The following is a 25,058-nucleotide window of genomic DNA, read 5'->3' on the forward strand; positions in this document are numbered from 1 at the left end:
CTTCAGTAAAGACAGCCATACACCCCCTTTAATACTCATGTTCTTAAAATATTTTTTTGTGTTTTATAAAGGTCATCCAGCATGACACCATATTACTGCTATTATATTTCATTGTAGGCACTCTTCTATTCTCGAGATGTCGAAATAGCTAGCGGTCTGATGGACCTTTGCCCGGTTTGTATTTTAAACAGATTCAGCAAAATGATGATTATAGTCACAGCTGTCACTAAGGAGTCTGTGGCCAATAGGGCAAGGGAAATCAAACGTTTGAAGAGGGCAATATGAGCACCAAAATACAACTACGCCGCTCTGTTGCATGACATCACCTTCTCCCCCTATTTATCTCATTTCGTTCAACTCCTTTCTTCTTTTACCGTATTCACCTTTGACTCGTGCACATTTCCTGTGTCCACACAATGCTGCCGATTTGAATGTGACTGTCTTATTTACATTATTGATTAACCTTGCAAGTTCTCATGGACAGCTGGATTTATCTCCTTGCCTCTGGTCCTGATTTCCTCTCTTGGGGGCAGATTTGCATAGGGCCAGCCAGCAAATGTCACTTGCAGAAGTCACTGTTTAGTCCTGTCTGCGAAGTCCTAGAATGAGTACAAAACCATTTAAACGTGGCCTCGTGTCCTGAATACTTCAATCTGAGTGCAGGTTTTTAGTAATAATCAATTAATTCCCAGTAACTTTCTAACTTCCTGAGGGATCTGTTTTATCTTTTATATCTTCATAGTAGCAAATAACATTTCATTTCCGTTTAACCAGAAAGAAAAGCGTACTAACAATTGCTGAAATTAAAAAAAATACTCAGGTAACTAGGCTCAGACATATGGACTGGTCGTGGTTCCTCTCTTTAAAAGGGTCATTCAAAAAAGTAGCGAAAACTCCCGAACGCCTGTGACCGCATGGCTTCTCTAATGGAGACAGCACAAGTCATGATGTTGGGAAGACAACTTAAAATCATCTTAAGTGCTACACCTATTATACCTGACCCATACTGCAAAACGTCTTGTACGAACGTGCAACCTGTCGCACCGTGTTGTTTATTTATATTCAAGCCACATTCATCACTACAACTAGGCTCTGTTAGTATATATCGGAGAGGGTGCTCCTTCCGTAGAAAAGCCACCTGAGTGCTCTGTATATCAGCATTCACTGCTTACAGCATCATTTAATAATACCCTGTTCTCATCGCTGATACACAGCCTGTACTGTGGAACGAAAGCTAACACGTCAATGACCAGCAGAATACACTGAAACAATAAAGCTGCGATGTGCTGACAGAGGCCAATTGAATGCAGTCATAAAGCTGACACAAAAGAAAGGCAGAGGGAAGGTGAAATCCTCTTGGCGTCTTTCATGCAGCCAGTGCGGTGCTGGCTGCCATCATGAGTGCATGAACTGGGCTCAGACTGCACTGAACAATACTGTGCACTATAAGCCATTGTTCGGTAGGGTGTGTATTCACCGCAGTCATGAAGTATAACGCTGTGTATTTCTTCTTCAAAACACCTCAGGAGTCTAGTGTCAAAACACTGTGAAATTGATAGTTTTCTATATCCTTTGAACATATAAAGAGCATTCAATAGCTATAGCATGAAATTAAACAATAGAAAGCATAATTATTAATTTAGACCAGTTAGGAAATGAAGGAGTTTATTCTAAAAATGAGGAAATGTAAGCGTCCTCAGACGCTTTTCTAAGATTTGTGTAGACTTCTACACAATTTACATTAATGATGGACAAAGTGACCCCTATGCCCAACAAGGTTGGAATACTTGGAGAACGTCGCACATCCTCAAGAAGTGACTTCACCTGAGAAGTTCCACTTTACCCAACCTCAAACAAAAAGTCCCCACACAGGGATGACACATCAGTCTGAAGGGAATGATGTTTCCCTGCTGTCATTGTGGGCTCTCTGTCCCTTGGTGAAAGGAGGGAAACAAAAAGGAGATGCAACAGACTGTGATCCATTATAAGAGGAAATTAAAGGGACATGATTGTAATATCAAGAGTGTTCACCTTTTGAAGGATCCCAACCAAAATAGAGGCCTAGAAAAAAAATGAGTATATGCAGCCACCATGCATTCCGAGTGCAAAAACGTACGGATTTTTCGAACGACCTGTGAAGGAACAGGAACGTAAATAAAGAAATGTGCGTGACTCGTGAAAAAAGACTGGAGTGTTTTTTTTTAAAGTTTACATTGTTGAGAAGCAGAATTTACACAAGAGTTGTGCGCTGAGAGAAATGAAGCATTCTTTTTCGCAAGAGAATGACACCACTGGCATACATGCACAGGGCGGAGTACCCCTGAAACACGGAGTGAAGAGCATCTCTAGGACGAGACAGACATGATTGCTGGCACAGTCGGTGGGAGAACTACTGACCGGCCAATAGGGTTTGCAGCTAGACTGTGGTAGCGCTTCCTGTCGCAGACTGACAGGTTGCTTTCCAGTTCTAGAATAGGATGGTAGTGCTGCAGTGCATTTGTAGTTGTGGTGTGGAGGTGTAGGAGTCATACGTAGCTGTGCATGCTGTATAACATGAGTCTGGAGAACTCCCTGTCTTCAGTGGTTTCACTTAACTCGAGCATATGTGTCTGCAATGCACCTGGGTTCTTCAAGCAATAAGGAATCAATAATATTTATGGCCATCTCAAAATACAGGACTTTGCAACAAAACAGGTTTGCAGAAACAGGCGTCTTGGGAGGGAAACACACTACCTTGACGAAAGGATGTGAAGCATGATGCACATTTGCTCTCCGGGTATAATGGGGAAAGGGTTCAGGTAGGAGATAGGGCTAATGAGCTGCCAGCAGAAGAGAAATGCAAAACATCTAGGGGGATGCCTTCCAGGTATTCAGTGTTCCATGTGTGATCTAGTGCACCTGTAATTGGTGCCTTTAGTCTCTGATGAAAGATTTCTGAGTAAAACATGGGCCCGGACAAGGAGCAATCCAGTGATCTATTGAACGTGTCCAGAACAATGCCACATGGCCAGTCACAGCAGGGCAAATGGCACATGGTTTTCTTAGAGCGTGCAGTAATCTGTAAAATAATCCACTGGGGAGCAAACTTTCCCTAGTGGATGTTAAAGGTAGAAGAAAAGGAGTCAGGAAATGACAATTAACTAGCTGTCTCAGGGAGTTGAGGTCAGATGGAATAATAACAATTGAAGACAGGTAAGATGACAAACCTGCACAATCCTACAAGGCTGAGGAGGGTGATATGAAGATTTCAGCAGGAGCTTCAGCAGCGGCTGCAGTAAATCTAAGGGGTGGGGTGAGGGGGACGGGATGGAGATTTTTTTTTTTTAACGTACCTGTCCCAATGCCCCGAATGCCGCCTCGCACTCCTCTTCGGATGGTGTCCCAACAGTCACTGAGACACCAGCAGAGGCTCCCATGCAATCCTGGCACTTCTCTCATGCTATGCCTAGCATGGGAGCAGCCCCAGGATTGGTCTGAGCAGCTTGGTCTGCCGCTCAGACACCGAATGGGAGTCTTTGCAGTTTCTCCAACCCGGCTGTGTATGAAGCCGGGGTGGAGACACCTAAGTGCGCATGTGTGTTTGGCCAGCCTAAGATCTCCAGCCAACACACATGTGCACTTAGTGCCCTTCACCCCCATCCCCTTTACCTCCTACAATGGCCTAGCCTGCCCCTCCCTGGACATGCTGCTGGCTGAGCCAGCAGCTGAAAAATAAAACAAAAGTTAACTATTGTTTTATTTTTCAGCTGCTGGCTTAGCCAGGGGGGGTGACGCTCCTTTGCCATTGTGAAGGAGCCGCCCGAGAGGAGCATTCAGGATGGAATGAAAGGGCAAGTAGTAGAAAGATCATCTCTCCACAGGGGAAGTTGAGGATGGAAAGACTTTACAACTAGAAGATGTTGTTCACTCTAAGGAGTCATAGAGTAGAAGTAGCAAGAAATGTTTATGTGATTAGCACAAGCTCAGGCATGCATTCTCCACCCAAGTCTAGGCTTTATCACAAGTCAGATATGAAGCACTGCCACACATCCCCTGGTGCACTGATGTCTCCTGCGGAGTGGCCTGAAGTTAATAGTCTGGCAGTGTCAAAGCATAAAGTGACACTGTCCTAATGCTCACACATGAACTTCTGTTTGAGCTCCACAAACCTCTCCTCAACAGAGCATCATACTAGGACGTGGGCTTGATTGTATGTTGCCTAGTGTCCTAGTTGTAGGGGGGATTCAATGGCAAGTGTGTAGAGTGCATAGAAAATTGGCCTTCACAGCCACAGCGTAAAGGTTTTTTTTCTACAGTGTGACTTGAGGCATGAGAATGTGAACGAGGTCATTGACAGTGTCCTTGATTGGTCTTAGTGGCCTATTTACAATCTGCCTTTTGTCAAACGTTTCATAGTACTAGAATAGCATTAGGAACATACTACAAAATTCTATTCAACATACCTCTTTGTGGAGGGTCTGGCATGGGCTCGTCTATCTTTCTTTTTCTGTGTGGAAATGGCCTCTAAACTGTGGAGTCTCTGTATAAAGAAGTATCTGTTTTAGTATAAAATGTGGAGGAGGCAGGGGGAGTGGCTGGAAAACAGGGAATACGTAGTGCAAAATGGGTGGAAATAAAGGAAGATTGAGGAGGTGTTTATGTACGGATTTCCTCCCACATAATAGTAAGGTCTTTCTTATTCACATACTGCACTTCTAAATCTAGAACAGCCAAAAAGGACCCAAAAAAGTAGTAAATGATTTCCAGCTGAGAGCTGGAGTAAGTCTAGCACCAAACAGCTGCTTTGTATCACCCACAAAGCAATACCTGGAACGGGACCACTATCATCTAGAAGAAAATCACAAAATACATAAAATAAAGAAACTTCTGCACCAGATTTGCGCCCTGCCTCAAAATCCCATCCTACAAGGAAAAAACATGCGTGGAACATCTTTCTTTGTTCAAGCAGTCAAACTATGGAATTTAATGATCACACATATCACAACAAACATATCAGACCATCTATACTTGATTATACACAAAGTATGTTTAAATGTTAACTATTCAATGCACCTATTACTTACAAAATATACTGAATACATTACATAATAAATAATAAAAACAAATACTAATATATTAATGGGGGGGGACACAAAATATTATGGGTATGTAACTTACTAATGGAATTGAAATTAGATAAATACATATTTTAAAATACATAAATAAACAAATAAATATTAACTACATATGTGTGTGTGTATATATATATATATATAAAAAACGTTATCATTATAGCCACATATAAGTAGATCAATACAACAAAAACATATAAGGTGATGAGAGTATGCTTATGGGTTTATTTTCCTACAATAACATGTCTGTCACAGTGTGTAAATGTGATTATAACAAGTGTATCTATAATTGCTTCACTATTGAAATTTTTGGGGGACATATATAAAATAAAAAAACAAAAAAAATAAATTACAAAAACTTATAAAAGAGAGAAACATGAAACTCAATTTACAGCAAAACAGAAAGCTTGGGGTTGTAAATATTTATCCATGTATGTATATATACAACTTTATCTAATATAATTTTATAATTATTTGCCTATGGGTGTGATGTTAAAATCTTTATGTATGTAAACCTTTAATGTGTAGTTATGTCTCTACATATTTATATATTTTGCGTCCACTGTAGAAAAAAAATACTAATCTCTACAAACCACAACTCTATGATTCATCATATTCTTCTTTCAAAATATCCCCTATCTCCTCTCTCTGACTCATCCCAAACCTCTTTACTACTATCAACTCCCATATAACCTTTTCTGGGGGCAGAGCTTGCCCAGTTAAAAGATGGCTGCCATGTAGGCGAGCTTCTTCGGCTGCTCCATTATCCTGCGATATCCGGGTGACAAATGCCCTACTGATGATGACTTACCCACATCCCTACTCACCGAGAAGCTGGTACTGCCACAGGGCCCAAAACACTGCAATGAGAAGGTGCCTGGTGGCACCACGTGGCTCCCAGTCTGCCATTGTGTGGTCTGAATACCATGCAGGTCACGGGCCTGCTTATGGCACCACAGATACAGCGCTGACATGGCGATCCTCATTTTAAGGCCCACTGCCTTCATGGGGCTCCGTGACATTGCCACACTGTGTTTGGGTGCGAGAGGTGCCCCGCAGGCTGAAACTTGACTGGGACGCAGATGATACGCTTCTTTATGTGCTGAACCCGGGGAGTAACCTGTCCCCGGTGCTCAAAGAGGTTGTGTTATTCAGTAGGTATTCAGGGCTGTACACCGATTGGGAGAAATCTCTTTTGTTCCCCCTCATTGCGGCTACACCAGTGCCACTGGAGCATCCTTTGCAGAGGACTACCGATGTGGCACGATATCTGGGTATTCAGGTGCACACAGATCTCAGAAGTTGTTATGTGAGATAATTATGGTAGAGTAGTGCGGTGTCTTACCGAGGTGATGGAGTGTTAGATTCACCTACCCCTGTCACTTTGTTGCCGCATTGCCATCATGAAGATGGTGGTGTTGCGCATTTTTGGTCCATTTTCACCAACTTTACGATTGTAGTAGCCATCGTGGTCTTCCGAACCTTGTGAGCTTTGAGGGTTCGACTGGCTCGGGAAGGGAAACAACTGTGTTAGTTGGTGCACACTCACTTTCCCCTATGACATGAGTGGACTAAATGCTCTGGTCCTAGAGGCTTTTTATAACGCTGCCCAATGCATGTTTGCTAATTATTGGCTGCATGGCCTGGGGAGTTTACCCCATCTTTGGATGCTATGTGATGCTGCGCTTCCATTGACTTTACAGAAGATGCTGTTTAATAGATCACTGTGGCGCTACCATACTGTGGATCCTGTTGGTACCACACAATATTCTTGGAAAAGATTATCAGCTCAACAGGCCGGACCAGTGCTTTACTCACAGTGGATACCATTACAGTTGTGCATGTGGTTTCCTCTTGGACAGGAGAGGGCAGGGGTTAGCACTTTGCATGGGCTAGGACTAAAATGTATGGGTGATTTTTTCAAGGATGGATCTCTTCATAGTTGGGAACAGGTGAGTGCACAGGGCAATACACCAACTGCCTCAACTCGATTTTACTATCATAGGGCGTTCCACTTGCTGCGAGAATTGCTCAGAGACACCATGACGGAGCCACCATTGCTGCCCGCATTGACTTATTTGTTACAAGCGCTGCCGCCGCAATGCATGAAAGCCAAATTATATACCTGTAGACAAGAGGCGCATCAACTGGGAGCCATCAAGGCTCATCAGGAGTGGTAAAAGGAGTTAGAATTAACGATCAGTGGCAAGCAGTGGATCTACTGCTGCTTGGTTATTCAATCCATCTCTCTGAACAGCCAGTGCTGGCTCATTCATTTCAAATATATCAATCTGGTATACTACACTCCGCTTGACTGTCCAGATACAGCTTGCAGGATAACTCGTAGTGGGATAGAGGGTGCAGGATTTGCCAGATTGGCCTGGTACTGAATACAGTGCTTCTGGACTGAAGTTTTAGCAGTGCTGCGGGACATTACAGGCAAAACTACTGCACTATTCATTCTGTTAGGATAGGAGAAAGAAGTTCCATCTACCCAAAGGGTGTTTGGTGGCCCTGGGATTGCTAACAGCGAAACGTAGGATAGCAATGTGTTGGGCAGGGGCCCACATTGCCAGAATGACATGCAGACATGGCTTACTGTAATATTCAGTTAGATGCATGTCATGACCTAATGCCTCTTCGCAGATGCTCCAAGGATATTTGGTGACCTTACCAACTGTTCTTTCGTGACAGGGAGATAGTACTGCTGCTGCTGAAGGGGAGGTAGAAGTGGAGTCATAGATGGTGGCAGTACCTTTCAATAGATGCTTGCCCACAGGATGGCTTTGGTTTGGGAATTCTGTGTCGGCTACTGCTGCCCTCCAGTCTCCATGGGATTGTTTAGGTGTGCCCGTTACTCTGAGGTTGTTGGTAAGTTCTGTTGGTATGTCCCCTGGATTGCAGGAATGTTTACTCAAATGGTTGTACTGGTAGTGCTACTGCCCCATACAGTGTGTGATACTATGTATTCATTGAGCTTATTCTACTTCTTGATTAGTCAACTGGACACTCATATTGAATATGCTTGCTGTCTATGTAACCCGCCAGTCCCTGCTAAGTCCTTATGTACTGTTTGGTTGCCAAAAATATAAATAAAGTTTTTTAAAAAAACCTTTGTAAACTCTTCCCGCCTCTATCCATCCTGTATCCTATTTATCCAACAAACAGGATCATTTGTCCACCACTCCCAGCACTCCCAATAACAATATATAGTTCCCCTTACTTATCAACCACTAATCCACCTTGAGTTTCGGAGAAGCGTGCTACTCACTGAAAAGAGTTTCAGTGCCTCTTCAGGGGTAGTAAACACTTTATAAATACAATTACAATTACACATGGCCAATGACTGGTACTGCCACATAGTGCCATAGAAAATAGTGAAGGTAGGGACTTAAAATAAAAACTCACTGGAAACAGTGTTAAATCAAATTTCATTATTTAACTAGTTAAACATATAAATACATTTAACTTAATGTTAACAACATTATCTAAAAATAAAACATTTCTTACTTTAATGTAACAGTTTAGTAACCTTGTTTAAATGTAACAATGAATTTAACATTGATTTTTCTTAAAATATAATGACATGACAAATAATTCTATACATAGCTTTTGAGATTGTGTAAAATGTAATAAAAAATATGTATTTTACTTTATATTGGAATTTTGTTTTTAAATTTTTATAATTTTCATTTAATTCATCCAAATAATTCCAATCTATATTTAAATTAAGTTATTAATGCTGTAACTTTATACATTTTGCTACAATCAAAATAAATATATGAAATAATTTAACATTGCTATTTTACATTAACATATTTTTTCTATTTCTATTTTAAAATGTAATACACTATTACACGTTTCTCTAAACTTTCTCACATGGCAATCTAAACCCTGGTGGTTGAGAGCACTCCATACATTTAAGACGTTACTAATATTATCTTTCAACTATAAAAATATTTTTAAATTATTAAACTAATTTAACTATATTAAATTAAATAATTATTTTTAAAGATTTATTTAAAAAACCCACCTGAAGTAAAATGTTTGTATTTACTTATTATATATTTAAACTTACACAGCGTTATGAACAGAATTAATGTATGATATGTAAGCCGACACACTTTAGAAGCTTCATGCTCGTAAATTGTGAATAGCCAAAGATACAGTTACTCAAACATGTAATGGTAAACTTACCTAGATTTAGCCATATGCAAGGATATCTTTGTCAATAGGCCCCTTAATCTCTAAATGCATTTCTAATTGCTAAATCCAAGACTATAGTATTTTGCAGTAACAACCTTTTTCTGTGTGCTGCCTACCTCCTCCTGTGGTGTCACATGAACATTTATACTAAAGGGAGCTGCATTTCAATTTGGTTACATCTTCATCATTATTCTCTGCATTTGCGTATTGTTTGCATGCACTTTTATCCTTGCGAAGGGATGGCTGAGGTTGATGCTATTGGAAGTTCTAGTTATATCAAGAACGTGCCAGTTGGTCCACAACATCATGTGATCTACTGTACACTGACAATGAGATGGCAGGTGTCTCATTTGCAAGCGCCTGAGATGTTAGGTCTTATTCTGGTTTGATTTATTCTCTGCATGTTTTATCTTTCTGTGTTAACTTTGATTAGAATAAAGCAACATTTTGCACCCTGTTCCATTCATATGTTTTTATTTTTTGGTGAGTTTGTTAAGTCTGCTTCGGTGCATTTTTATAATTTGCAGGTGTCTTTGTATAAGGGCATCAAAATGAGGTGTTGGTGCATTTATAGTAACTTTTTTTAATTACTTGGTTTCAGTGTTCACTTTCTTGTGTAGAGCAGTCAAGCAAAAGTAGAAAAAATAGTCTTCCATCAGTCTTCCATTGGTTTCACAAACATAGTATAATCAGCTCCTGGGCTATTTGGCCAGTGTGCACTCTGCTTACCATTGGAAAAGACAGGAAAATTGTGTAGTAATGCCCAGCGGGCACTCTTGATCATTGCTATTTGTGCCCACTATACAGACTGGAGTCACCTGTCAAAATGCAAGGTAGATTTGTAATTTTGTTTTCTTCGAAGCCCATTTTTGAATGTCTACTGAAACATTTTACAGACATAAACCTGAGCATCCCAGCCTTATGGTTCCACATCCTTTTCAAACATATCAACTCAATTAAGTTATTAATAGAAATTCTAACCCAGTGGGATGATATTTTATAACTGATATTTAGGACACATGGGGGGTCATTCCGACCCTGGTGGTCATGGACCGCCAGGGCCGGGGACAGAGGAAGCACCGCCAACAGGCTGGCGGTGCTTCAGGGGCAATTCTGACCGCGGCGGTAAAGCCGCGGTCAGAAAAGGGAAACCGGCGGTTTCCCGCCGGTTTTCCCCTGCCCCAGGGAATCCTCCACAGCGGCGCTGCAAGCAGCGCCGCCATGGGGATTCCGACCCCCTTCCTGCCATCCTGTTTCTGGCGGTTTTCACCGCCAGAAACAGGATGGCGGGAACGGGTGTCGTGGGGCCCCTGCAGTGCCCATGCCACTGGCATGGGCACTGCAGGGGCCCCCTAACAGGGACCCATTAAGATTTTCAGTGTCTGCAAAGCAAACACTGAAAATCGCGACTGGGGGCAACTGCACCCGTCGCACACCAGCAACTCGGAGCCGGCTTCATCGTTGCTGGGGCTTTCCCGCTGGGCGGGCGGGCGGCCTTTTGGCGGTCGCCCGCCAGCCCAGCGGGAAAGTCAAAATGACCGCCGCGGTCATTTGACCGCTGTGCAGTCTTTTGGCGGTCACCGCCTTGCGGGCGGCGCCCGCCGCCCGCCGGGGTCGGAATGGCCCCCATGGTCTTGATTACAAGTTAGTCAGATCCCTGCATAAGTTATTGGACATCGAGTTAGGTGGTATTTACAGTATCGGATAATTACAGAGTGCATTGACTATTTCATACTGTTAAATTCTGGTGGGCCAAACCTGATGGAATTCAATAGGAGAAAAGTATATATAGTAAGCAACAAAATCCACATGTTATTCCCCAAAAATACAATTGTGCTATTTAACACACCTAATAAATAACATACGCTAAGGTATTTTTTATTTATCTGATGTGATAAAAAGCACCTGCAACCCAACAAACTCAGAATCAGGGCCTATATTTATGTCTGACAATATTTCTACAAATACTTCTCTGACAATCAAGCCAAACAAAGCGTAAATAACTGCGCTCGAAAAAGAGTGCAAAGTTTGTAAAAGAATAAGTGCCTGGGTCCAGTGTTTTACTTAGAAGCCTGTGGCTGACACTATGGAAGATCGGGGTTCCAAATGCAGAGTCTGTGTAGTTCTTATTCCACCTCATACCTCTTTAATCCACTACGAGAAACTCCCCATCCCTTTATCTCGCTCTTGCAGTTTATTTTCCATCTCTGCTTTCGCCCATTAGCATTGTTTTTTGTGGGGTTTTTCCCTCTTGCTCTGGATCAAAGTCTTCAGAGAAAAAATAAGTGCTGGACCCCAAAAATGAGTGCTGACAGTTCCTACATGCAACCACTGGCTCATATTAGGTAATAATAATAAAGACAACCATTTGCAATGTAATGGATCTCGTGTTTGCTCGAGTTAGAGCTATTAGAGTTTTAAATTCATAACTGGACTTTTCTTGCCACGTAAATTGAAAATGAAAAGTAAAACAGTTGACAGAAGCGAGCCGATTCAAAGCTCCATGGCCACCATGAGCATGAGCACGAAGGAGAGACAGAAAACAGGGTCGATGGCCAAGGCAGTAACAAAACTGCCCTAAGGAGAGATAAACGTAAAGCATTTACAAATGATAACAAAGGATTTTTGAAAGGCAAGCCCCTGAACGAGTGATAGTGATGGACGTATGGTGGGCGTGGTTAAAAGCCCCTAGATAGATTACAACAGGCCAGAGCGCTTGAGCGCTCTATTTAAAAAGTACACCTCTGCACTGTCTACCAGGTCCACTCTCCCACCCAGCAAACAGTTGCTAAACTTGGGTTGCGTAATACAATAGAAACTGGGAGACAGAAAAGGAGACAGAACCAGAGAAATGAGATGTTAATAAAGAAAATGGTTACAAAAGAAATTAAGATCAAATATGTTTTGTGTACTTGTTTCAGAGTCATAAATGAACAGGATATGGGAACAAATATGTATTATACTTTCTGATCGTTTGGTATTCTGAAAAGCAAAGAAACCGAGTCACACGTATATTGCTGATATTCAGGTCGGTAGGGAGAGAAGGCAAGAGCGACCTACTGAGAGGGGAGAGTGGGACAGTGGCTGAGACCCAGTAGGGAGAGAGAGGAGGGAAAGCAAGAAAAAAGAAGAAACGAAAAACGGTAAAGAAGAGGAACAATAATAAAAGAGAAAAAGTTCGGAATGGGAACGATGAGAATTTGAATGATGAGGAGGAGTGAGAGAAAGAGGGACAGAAAGACGATAGATAAACAAAATAGGAGAAAAAAAACTAAGCAGAGGCGAAGAGTAAGAAAGAGTGTGTAACAGAGAAAAAAAGAGAATAGTGGCAAGGACGGGGGAGAATGAAGGAGCCAATTATAGCAGCAATAACGTTAAAAGAATTGTGTATGCGACTATCTGGTTAAAAAAAGTAAGCAATCCAGAGGATGTAGGAATAAAATGACCGTTAAACTTCCTGAAAAGTTGCAGTTCTGCAGTGCGTAGGAGCCGGGTGGAGAGATAAAGGTGTCCCGAGGAATTCAGCTAAGTGCCTGCCCTGGACTGTCGCAGAGGGACATTAATCATCAATTAGTTAAGGCAACATGAAAGAACACTTCTAGGGAGGTACATTCCTTACACATAATCAGACAATGTCATACAGTACTCTGACATTAGCCACACAAAAGGCTAACCCATTTCTCTGCCCCTACTCAAATGCACAGGACTAAACATTACAAACAGGACTCAATGTCACTAATGAGATTAGTTCCAGTTCTTACATTTCTAAGCTCGACTAGCTCTCAGGAATCACAGCTTTGGCCTAGCCCTGGACTCTGGCACGAGATGAGCCAAGCTCATCAATATTCGAGCCCTGTAATGTGCCAGAAGTGGCTCTGAAACTAATGGGGGTGCTGTAACATCAGACAGCACCGTGTCATAGAGGGTGAGAGGAGACACATTTCACCGCCCAAATTTCAATATAATCAAGGCTTAATTAGCCAACCGTCCAATTTTACCAATGCAAAGGGAGAATTATTTTGCAGGCAATGAGAAAATTAGGGCCTGATTTAGATTGTGCGGACAGGTACTCCATCAGAACGTTATGGATATCCCCTTCGCCTTATTACAAGCGCATTGCATCCTATGTTACTAGGCCGACGTGATATATAATGGATTCGCCATACTCTAAATCGGGCCATCGGTTCGCGATGAGTGACTGTACTTTGAATGTTTAGAAGGGTCTGCACCAGTTGTGTATACTTTTCAAGTTATCATCACACGTGGCTCACAGAGTTGTCATTTTACAGGCTTCTTGTCAAAAAGAGACCCAGATAAACAAGCATAGAAACAGGTTTCCTGCAGTCCTGCAGATACTCCAGTATCCAGTGGATATTGACAGAGTATTCCAAGGTTAAGCTGCTAGCACCGAGAATGAATGAAGCATTGCATTGACATGGAATTAAGTGATACCTGCAGTAGACAAAGTAAATAAAGGTCATGTGTAGGAGACAATATCCACCAAAACGCGGAACAAAACACTGTACGAGGTATGTTGGTCCACGCAGTCAACCAAAGTAGTTATCTGAGGACCGGACTCGTGTGCAAGCAAGAGAAAAGCTATTTGCATATTTCAAAAAGTGGCAAATTTTACGATTAGAGTCAGTAAATATAAAGTTTGAAAATACCTTCTTCCTAGCTCAAAGATGAAAGAACCAAGCTTGGGGCGACGCAGAACCCAGAAATATTCATATCTGAGACACAGACACTGGTGTATGGCACCTCGATGAACGAGGCTGTTACCTAGTGCAGTCTTGGCATTGGCACTTTCAAAGACTGTGCCAACCCATGGCTTTATAATTTTTAGTCTGCTTCTATCATGCATCCCCTCTGTTTTCTTCATCACCCTCCTCTGTTATGTTCTGCCTCAGCTCGTGTGCTCCTCTTCTGCCCTCATGCTTGCTCTCTCCTGCCACTAAAACCCACGATCCGCAGTGCCAGGGCAGTAGAACTAGCAAAACGGGAATATTATTTTTTCCTTTCACAAATTCGTATTATTGAAGCTTAGCCCTGTTGCATATAATAGTGTCCAATGTAGTAGGTTCTAAATCTGGCTGCAGTGCACAGGGTAGCCATGGAGACAACGTGTTGCAAACGTGAAGAATTGAGCAAACTTCAGACTGGAGAAAATGTCTGTGTGTTGAACTGTTCAAAGTTAAACAGTTTTCTTCTTTGCTTAGGGTTCTCCAGTCACGTGCCTATAAATCTCTATCGGCTTACTGCAATATATGTTTTTTTAAGTAATCCTTTGTCTTCTGCGCAAGGGGCATCGCAACAAGCGAGACAGAATACCAGAAGTTGCCAAAACCCAATTTTCGGTGGAAAATAAAATACGCAAACCCACGAGAAGACAGCACCCAAGCGCACAAAACCCACGCTGCTGTTTTAATATTGATTACAGTAGAACACATGCACACTCGGGACTAAACGCTATGTGTTTACGCAATTCAAAAATTTGCAAAAACCCTAATTTGCCTGTGTAACTTATGGTCCTCCCCATAATACCTCTGAGATGCGTCCTAGAGATCACCGTCACATCATACCCTCACAATATCACATCTCTCCTCTTCCAGCCTTCCATCATTCATATCCTACTTGTCCATCACCACTTCACCTTCTCTCGCCATCTCTTCTAGATTCCCCCAGTAATAGGACCTTAGGGATACTGGACCCCACACTGCAGGGTGGGGGGAGGCAGAAATTGGGGCATTAGGGTGAGGACGAGCAAGGGACGCACGAGTGGAAAACATCTCCCTTAGTTGTAGGTGAGCAATTTAATAAGTATGAATCCTACCTGGACCGAGAATAGAGACTGCAAAAAACATACCTATGGTGAGAACCTCATTTCTGACTAGAATTTCACATTCCAATTCTCATTTTCCCCTTTACACTGTGAAATCATGCTCATGAGCTACATTCAAATTGCTCAATCTCACTGCATCAGATGACACACCCACAACCTGCCAAGGATGCCCATGTCTTGTCTCTCGCTTGTGCAGTAATATGCTTCTTTTTACTCACATTGATTGTCCCTCAGTCACATGACGATCTTTTGTCCCTATCGCAGAATGGAAATGTGTATACTGTTTCTAAGCCTTTTCCATACACTTTCCTATATCTTGCACGTTCCCACCCTCTTTCTCGGTTTTATCGACCATCTTGGGATGAATTTAGAACTAGGCACCCTTTCTCTCATATGGACAAAGGGCCAAACTCCAGTGAAAACATCAGACGTTCTTTTAAGAAAAGACTATTTTCATAACTTTTTTTCCATGACAATTTGCATTATTTCACTACTCTATTAATATTTTTAAACATTACATTGCCACTTTCAGCCTATGTTCATTTCAACTAAAAACGCCTTCTACTTGTTAACAATTGCATTGCCGCTTTCAGCCTATGTTCAATTGAACTAAAAATGCCTTCTACTTGTCTGAGTTAAATTGTACTCCTTTGTCACAGACCTAGGTGTTAGCAATGTTACCATGCTGGAATATATCGCCATAAATGTAATAATTTCCTTAGTATCCACAATATCCTAAACACATACGTCTGCACATTTGATTAAATAATCCATCAGCACTACAATGTATTTCACCATAAAACCAAATGGCTGCGCCAACCTCATTACTATCAAAAGTCTCCCACGCTCACTGAAAGACAGTCCCCTAGGATCAGATAGAGGCCTCAAGGTTTACTAAGTCGTGTCTGCGACTTACACAGCTCACTATTTCTGGCTACTTCAGTATCAATCTCAAATTCTTTCTCTCCCACTTCAGTTATTTCTTTTGAAGAAGGTGTGAAAACACTGTCTTCTTCCTAATCCTATTGCAATAATATTTTTTATAATACTTTATTACTTTCATCAGCAGTAAATATAATTTTCACATTTATGCTTAAGCCCTTCACTAGTGTTTTTGTCTTGATTTGCTGATTCACTAGTTGTGTATTGAGAGCAAAATGTGGCATACACAATTTGGTCAAGCTTAAGAATTACCATATTTTATCTTTGTTTAGTTCATGTGTAAAATATTTGGCAAACATCAATTCAGTTTTACACTTGGAAAATAATTCTGGCACCTGAGAGCCTTTTTCGGTCTCTACCTGTCTTCGTTCCCATCCACGTCTAGCCATACTATAATGCTCTGGAAGGATTTCACCCCTTCCATTTTCTTATGCAACGCCCCATATATTGGTTATTGGAATACTGCTGTAGGCGAGGTAAGACCAACAAAGAAGTATTTGCACCTAAAGCAACAAAATGTGTGATAAAATGTGTTAATTAACATCAGAATTGTCTCTGAAGTGGACTTTGACGATAGACAGTACATTGGCCAACCACACTAAACACAAATGCCACTCAATGTGGTATAATGGTGTGTTAGCCTTCAGCAAAGGCGATCTATGCAACCAGGCATTTTTATTCAAACACCTAAGGCCTGTGCATAATCTAGCCTTGGCACAGGACCTCCTGTTCAACCATTAAAGAAAACATCCATCAGCATGATTGCATTATTCTGATTATTCCCTTTTTTCGTGCCTCTTCAAGTCTTCTTCAACTTCCTTTCATGCAGCTTTTGGGACTACCTTAAGCTTATGGTTTTTGGGTTTTGACATATATTTGAAAATATTTTTGTATTTTTGAACATCGAGCACCGAAATTCCTTGCCTAAATACCTCTGAGAATGTGTTGAAATGCATGCAATTCATCAAAAACAAACAAACTCTGCTTTCCACTCAACCACTAGTTGTTTCTACAAAATGGGGCCTCTACATTGTTATTCATATCTCCCATAAACATCTCCATCAACTAACTCTCCTTTCAAACTTTACTTCAGTACATTTTATCTGACCACATTTATGGTCAAATCATTGTGGGCACGGGCACGCACATCTCTGCCAATTCTGTATTTCATAGTTCTTCTGCTGTTTACAACGACCTTCAAGCTCAAATGCACAATACCTGTTAAGCACTCAAGTAAACTACATTTCTGAATCCCATGTACACAAAACACTACTGTCTTACAGTTTCTATGAGTCTAAGAGTCCTCCTCCATATATTTCACACTGCCCTCAAATCTGTATCCCTCATGACACTTCTTTCAGTCCAGAGCAATCAAAAAACATTTCTAGAAACCCGTCACATAGCTGCAACTCTCATAATAACACCTAACATTTACTACCTTATTTTGCTTACATTTAGCTTGATTGATTACTGTTTTCCTCTTCTGGTTCTTTCCCTTTCTTGTCAATATTACATATTATCTATTCCATTTCACTGTTCCTTTTTTCTTCCTTTTCTGCCTGCAATTATTCACCCCGATTTTTCAGCTCTATGTGTGACTGCCACTTACCCCAATAAAGATGAATTGCAATTGATCCATCAATATTCTGGGAAGCCACTATATGCAATATAATTGGATCTGTAATAGGTGTCTGCATAATTCGCCTAATTTGTTTTTAGTACTTAAAATGTTGGGAAAATCATGCGAAATTACGCTTGATTACACAAAATGCAAATCTATGATATGGGACATAACTTGAAATGTATCCTCACGTTGGTTTTTGATGGGTGGGGGAATTTTGTGCAAAAAAAAAGCATGAAAAGCAAAACTGTCACAAACTGCTGATGCCCATGAACCATTTGTTTGAGTTGTTCTTGTTCTACCACATAATAATTTTACAGCGCACAGCGGCATACTTGCACAGTGCAGTGTAACGGTGCAGTTTCAGGAATTTCACATAACATGCTACTGTAATTTAAATATCGCCCTTGCCTAATTATTACTAATCTTTTACAGCTGAAATGAAAACCTAAACTGACAGTAAAATATATTAAACTAAACAATACTTGTCTTTTCTATCATACTAGTACTACTTTCTTGCAAATGACGTAAATCTGTCAATGGAGACACGCATTCAAAGTGGGAATAGTAGATTTACATACAACTCAACTCTCCTCATCCATCTTAAAGACCCTTTCTATAAGTCTGCTGCCATTTGGACCCAAGGAAAACAGCAATATAGTGTTCCCCTTCTCTGTAGAGAGGCTTCTACCAGTTGCTGGGTATTTCAGACAGTACTTCCACACCTTCCTTTTGAGCCCTGCCAATGCAAGCTCCACGCCAAACAGCAGATCAATCTACAGTGGTGCTAAGTTTGCGACTTGCACAGTTTTCTCATCAATAATTCTATTGCAAATGCTTAGGGTACGTGTTATAGTTACTTGAAATAACTAACTATAACAGCTGAATTTCTATGGTTTTGTGCATGTAAATTCTGATCCTAACGTGACGTTCCTGTAACCTTTGTGTTTTTTAAATTCTATTTCCTAGCTGTTATGTCCCTGTAACCTTTGTTTTTTTCAGTTAATTTCTCAGGTTTTTGTAACATTAAGTAAGATGCCCATCGCAATACACAGTGGGCGGTGGGTTGAATGCATGGTCTGGCCTGAGATTCTGCTGCCCTCCCAGATTAAATATAAATATATATATTCCGGTTCAAATAATATCTTTGACACCGTTTGATGAATCTCCACAAAACTTTCCAAAAAGGTGCTACTTTTTGACTAGTTTGCGCTTTGAAAGTTGTTGGGTGATCTGGCAAGAGGAGGCAAGAAAAAAGAGTGTCCCTAAATGCAGAACACCCGTGCGTTTTCCATAGACTTTTTTAGACAAAGCTACAGCAAAAACTGCTTAAAGGAATTACACCAAATTTGGCAGGGAGCTAGATCTTGGTGTGCAGATTGCGTTTTTTTTTATTTTATGTAAAACTGTTCAATATTTTTGGAGATATTAAGGTTTAAAAATATAGATACCTTTATGGTTGGGTTCAAGGGCCTCTTGCAAGAGTCCTTCAAATACAATTTTAACAAATAGAGCCTTCTGATTGGCCCAGGGACCTTTTTTTCACTTGGGCATATTCACTCCTGAGGGAGTCAAACTCTCACGTGAGCGAGAGCTAAGATTGGCTGCCGACAACACGGAAAAATGTTGATGACAGCCATTACAGGACTGGGGGACTTAGACTCCTGTCCTGAACATGAAAAAACAATATACAAAGGGGTCAGGGAAGGGACACTGTGGCTCCTTAGGCATCAGGAGAGGGACCCAGAAGGACCCTCCGGAGCAAAAAATAAAATAAATTGGCAAAAATTGCTGAGATCCTGCACCATCATAAAAAAAAAAAAGAAAATAGTAGCCAGGCTGCTTTTTTTTATCAATGGAGGGGGCATGTGGACTCTCCTCTAGCCTTTATAGGCCAAGAGAAGCCCTCCCGTGGGGCCAAAGTTAGCGAGCCACTCAGCCCACCTCCCTGAGCAATCAGAGGACGCGGGGAGCCCACCTCTGAGGCTGAAATTACTCAAAATGGGGAGGGGGGCCTATGGACCCACTTCTTGAACCAGAAATGGCCCCAGGGACTCTATCCCCTGGGGCTGGCAGACTAGCTATGTCCAAAGGAGCCCAACTCTGGGACATAGTGGTTTTCCTGGCCACACCAGCATGGGCAAGGAAACCAGTGTTTGCTCCCACTCAGTACGAGCATTTTTGAATCTTCTGCCAAGCTGGAGCAAACACTAAAGGGGTCATTATTAGTCTGGCGGTCACTGGACTGCCAGACTCGTGGATGGCGGTCGGACCGCCCCCAATGCGGTGGTCTGAGTACAACATTACAACCCTGTTGGTATGGCGGCAACCTCCCCGTCAGAAGTTCGGTGGACGGTAAAAACCGTCCACCGAAATACGTAATGACCCCCTAAGTCTGCTCCCAGCTGGCAGGAGCTTTGAAAATATAGATAGATAGATAGATAGATAGATAGATAGATAGATAGATAGATAGATAGATAGATAGATAGAGATATTATTGTGATGTTATACTTAGGTAAATATGTCACTGCCAACATAACCTTCTGAAATAAAAAACACAGAAATTCAGCAGTCATAGTTAGCAGAGCTAATAATAACTTGAACCCCATCACGAGCAGCTTATCACCTCACATATTACACTGCTCAAGACATGTTCTATGACACTATTTATGACATCATTGATGACATCACCCCTCTGTTTAAAATTAGTTTTGGTCCCAGGTGACGGGGTCCCCGGGACCTCTAAGGATCAGGGAGGAGGCCACATGGCCCCCTTTTCATTTTTTTAAGCAATTGGTCACGAAGGATGTGGTCCCAGGGGACTAGAAAGTCTTGGGGAGTGGGGCCACATGACACTCCTCCCTATTTAACCACTTTTCAGCCTTGGAATATAGGGTTCACTGGGCCCAAAATGGGCTCAGGTATGGGGTGCCCACTAACACCCCCTCTTCAAAATATGGAATTAATGGTGGGCAACCATTTTGGTTTTTGATTTTTTTTGCCACAATCCAGCAGGAGTCCTCCGGGAACATGGCAAAATACACCAATTTTATTTTTATCCTGGCCCCAGGGAGGTCCCTTTGAGTACACCCCCACAGGGCCTAGAGGGGCACGGTATCACTATCCTGCACTTTATATGATTATTTTTTGTTTTTAGACTTCAGACCAGGGGTCTAAGTCCCCCGAGTACCGTAAGGTCTGCCAGCAATATTGTTTTCCACATTGCTGGCAGCCTATCAGAGTGCTGCTCTCACTGGAGTCTGACTCTCCTGGGAGCAAATTGATTTCAAGGAAAAAATGCTTCTTAGGTCAATCAGAATGCTCTATTTTTGAAAACTGGGTTTGAGGGACTCTCGCGGGAGTCCCTCGAACCCAACTGTCTCAATATAGAAATATTTTTGCACCTTCATTTCTTAAACACTGCTAAACACCAAATCACAAAAAGCACAGTCTGCGGACCAAGATCTAGCTTCCTACCCAATTTGTTGGTGTTCCATTCTGCAGGTTTTGTAAAAGTGCTTCTAATAACAGTCTATGGGAAATGCATGGGGATTTTGCGTTTTGGGACTCTCTTTTTTCTTGGTACCCACTTGGTGGATCACTCCAAAACTTTCCATGCATAAACTAGTCAAAAAAGAGCACTTTTTAAGAAGGTTATGTGTAGATTTGTATAATGGTGCCAAAGTTATAAGCAAAACAATAAAGGCATTTCCTATGCAAACAATGACCGAACTATTATTGACACTGAACAATATATATATATATATATATATATATATATATATATATATACACATCTATATATATATGTGCCATAATGATCTCAAGTAACATAATGGGCTGGGTGGGAGGGAGGCCCCACTGACCTCTTCCTCCCTAAATATTTCAATTGAAAAATGAGGGCCACTATTTTCTTTTTTTTTGGCCAGTGGCCCCTCAGGAGTCCCACAGGACAACGGCAAAACTGATTCTTTTTTTTTTTTGGCCCAAGGGGGGTCCATCTGGGTCCCTCACATAGGGCTGGGGGGGGGCAGGGTATCCCTACCCTTCCCCCTTGTATTTGTTTTAAAAAAAACTTCAGAACAGTGGACTATGTCCCCGAGTCCTGTAATGGCTGCCAGCAAACTTTTTCTCATGCTGCTAGCAGTCAATCAGAGTGCTCTCTCCTGTGGGAGTCAGACTCCCATGGGAGCAAATTGGCCCAGGGGAAAAAAGCTCCCTGAGCCTATTAAGAGTGTTCTATTTATTTTTATTTGGTTCAAGGAACTCTCACAAGAGTGCCTAAGACCCAGACTTCCAGATTTAATTTCCCAGAAATTACTGAATGGATTTACACCAAATCACAAAACGCTCAATCTGCAGACTAAGATCTAGCTTCCTGCCAACTTTGGTGTAATTCTGTCCAGCAGTATTTGTTGTAACACTGCTAGGCACCGACTTTGGAGGGGACACCCTCAAACCAACCACCTTTTTTTACTCCTTATTAGGGGGAACCTCCCAACTCCACCTAATTTTTAATTACACTCATCACATTTTACCTCTACCCCTACCCACCCCTGAACCCTAAAATTACCCTCACCACCCTATACCCCCAAATCCTAAAATTACTGTTATCATCCTATACCCCTACCCACCCCTAAACCATAAATTTATCAAATTAATTATATATGGATATAAATATTATTATATAGATAGATAGATAGATAGATAGATAGATAGATAGATAGATAGATAGATAGATAGATATACATATTTATATATATATATATATATATATATATATATATATATATATATATATATATATATATAAGCTTAAATATACTTAACGTGCATGATAAGTGCCACCCTTCACATCAGAGCATCAAAGAACAAGAAACTGATATACGGTGTCCCATGGGGATCGACTCTCAGTCCCACTCTTTTCAACAGTTACATGCCACCGCTCGCCAACATCATTCAATCACAAGACATCACCATCAATTCCTATTCTGATGACACCAAACTCCTCCTCTCCCTGACGGACAAGACAAACACCAGCAGAACAAACTTTAGTAACTGCATGGCCATAGCAGCAGACTGGATGTGAACCAACTGCGTGAAGCTCAACTCTGACAAGACGGAAGCACTGGTCTTCGGCATCAGGACCTCCCCATAGGATTCTACCTGGTGGCAATCAGAGCTTGGACCCACAGGCTACGCAAGAAATCTAAGGATCATCCAAGATGCAAGCTCAGCATGAAGTCTCAAGTCAATGCAGTGCACCTCCTGCTTCCACATTCTGCACATGCTGCTAAGCATGTTCAAATGGTTGACACAGAACTAGGCGCGGCTCCTCCGTATGGGCCGAAGAGCGTGCCCTCCCCCCCCGCCAGCAGCAACCGCTGCAAATTCTTTTACATGGAAAGGATAATAAACACTTTTTATTATCCTTTCCATGTAAAAGGGGTGGGGTATTGGGGGTGACGAGCTGAGGGGAGTACACTGTGCACTTCCCTCAGAGCGCATGTGTGTTTGGCCGGCTGTCTCGCGCCGGCCAAACACACATGTGCACAGGACTCTCTCCAGCCGAGCAACACGGTTGTTGGGCTGAAGAGAGCCTGCACAGGCTCCCAGTCTGCCTGGGAGTGCCCTGGCTGGGTGCTCCCAGCCACTCCTGACGCTACCCTGAGCAGCGTCAGGATTGGGGCAGGGCAGGCTATGAGTCTGTGCCTACAGCAGCGACGGGAGAGGAGCGCGGCGCAGGAGCAAAGCAGGTACGTTTTTTTTTAAATTATTTTTTCATCATTTTTTCCCACGCCCCCCGCACCCTCTGCCCCGCCAAGCCTTAGCCATGTGAGCCACTCCTGCTCAGAACACTAGGCAGACCATCACATAAGCACTCATCACCAGCAGGCTGCACTATGGCAACAATCTCTATGTCCAAATCTTCAAACAACTCCTTCACAGACTCCAGACCATCCAGAACGCAGCCACAAGACTCATAATGCCATGCTGCACCCACAACATACCACTCCTCTGGAAGCTTGACTGGCTCTGCACTCCCAGGCACAGCCAATTCAATCTTCTCTTGCACACATACAAAGCCGCACACAGGACCAGAATGCCTAAACAGCTGCGTACACTTTCACTAAGCCACCAGACACATACTCCCTGCCTCACTCTCATTTGTACACACTCCCCACTGTGGCAAAACCAAAACTAGAGGTTGCTCATTCTCCTACATTGTACCAAAGACTTGGATCGAACTCCCTCAACACATCAGAGCATCCTCCTCACTTACTGAGCTGTGCAAGAAGCTAAAGACCTGTCTCTTCATATAAGTCCTTTGAGACCACACCTGCACATCTTGTCCAAGCCCCTGGATACCCTGTTGGGTGATTGGTGCGTTATACAAAATCAACATAACATGCGTGGTAAAGGAAGCGTGTTAAAGACATTGCATGGTAAATATTGTGTAGTAAAGGCTGTTCTTTGTTACCCTTTTGCTGCTGCCAATGTAGCACTCGTGTATCTTCTTCAGGTTTTAGCACAGTTGAAAGAAACCAAAACAAGAATTAACCTTAAGCATGTGTGCACTGCAAAGATTCTAGAGGTACACAAAGCAGTGTATAATATTTTCAACAAAAGGCAATAGTCATGCTTTCATAAAGCAATCATAATACACTTTTTTTTCGAAAACAAATACCCAGATCGCTCTATAGCATCAAGGCCACGCCCCAAATAATCCCCATGTTTGTAACTGGGAAAATAGGTTTGTGTAATGGAGCAGAGCTTCACACATTATTCTGAGAAAGGTTAACAAATGTCAAAAAGACATTTTGAGTATTTGGAAACTGTATATATCTTTTTTAAAATATTTGTAAATGTCATGTTGCCATTACTACACACTGGGAGAAAAAAATCAAATCAATTCCACTTTGGGACATGTTTCACCTTTTTCAATTCATGTGAAAACAGACTTCACTGAGCAGTGAAATTATTGACATCCAAGACTGGCTCGGGTACTGGTTTGGAAAAACATCCACAGACATTTGAGAAATGAAGCATAAAGTCGACAGATTTCAAATCATTTATTTTCTGTTAATGTGGCTAAAATCAACTCTCTTATAATGGCGTATTCTAAAATGTGCCTTATACAGGACTTTGGGTACACAACAAAGGCGGTGGTGTAGAAAGAATTGGTGCAGTGCCTGTCTGCTGCAGCAATACAGCCTGATGCTACAACCTCTCCTTCTTCAGTCTTACTGAAACCATCCAAGGAGTGGCAGACATACATTTTATATTGTTGGTGATAATGCATACATTTAAATAATAGCTATAGGCAGATAGTGCA

General features: G+C 41.9%; 1 protein-coding gene across 23 annotated transcripts in view; it reads right to left on the minus strand.

Moving 5' to 3' along the window:
• The window catches only part of LOC138287896 (neuronal cell adhesion molecule-like), a 799,924-nt gene that overhangs the window by 366,292 nt on the left and 408,574 nt on the right, over positions 1 to 25,058 (minus strand). The window contains exon 1 of one of the 23 annotated variants that reach the window (XM_069228861.1): positions 4,443 to 4,463. The exons of the other annotated variants lie outside the window; for them this stretch is intronic. The gene's annotated coding sequence lies outside the window, so the exon portion shown is untranslated. Of the gene's footprint in view, positions 1 to 4,442; positions 4,464 to 25,058 lie in introns of those variants that run through there. 23 annotated transcript variants of the gene reach the window in all.

This window comes from Pleurodeles waltl, chromosome 4_1, assembly GCF_031143425.1.
Source record: "Pleurodeles waltl isolate 20211129_DDA chromosome 4_1, aPleWal1.hap1.20221129, whole genome shotgun sequence".
In the NCBI taxonomy this organism is placed as follows: domain Eukaryota; kingdom Metazoa; phylum Chordata; class Amphibia; order Caudata; family Salamandridae; genus Pleurodeles; species Pleurodeles waltl.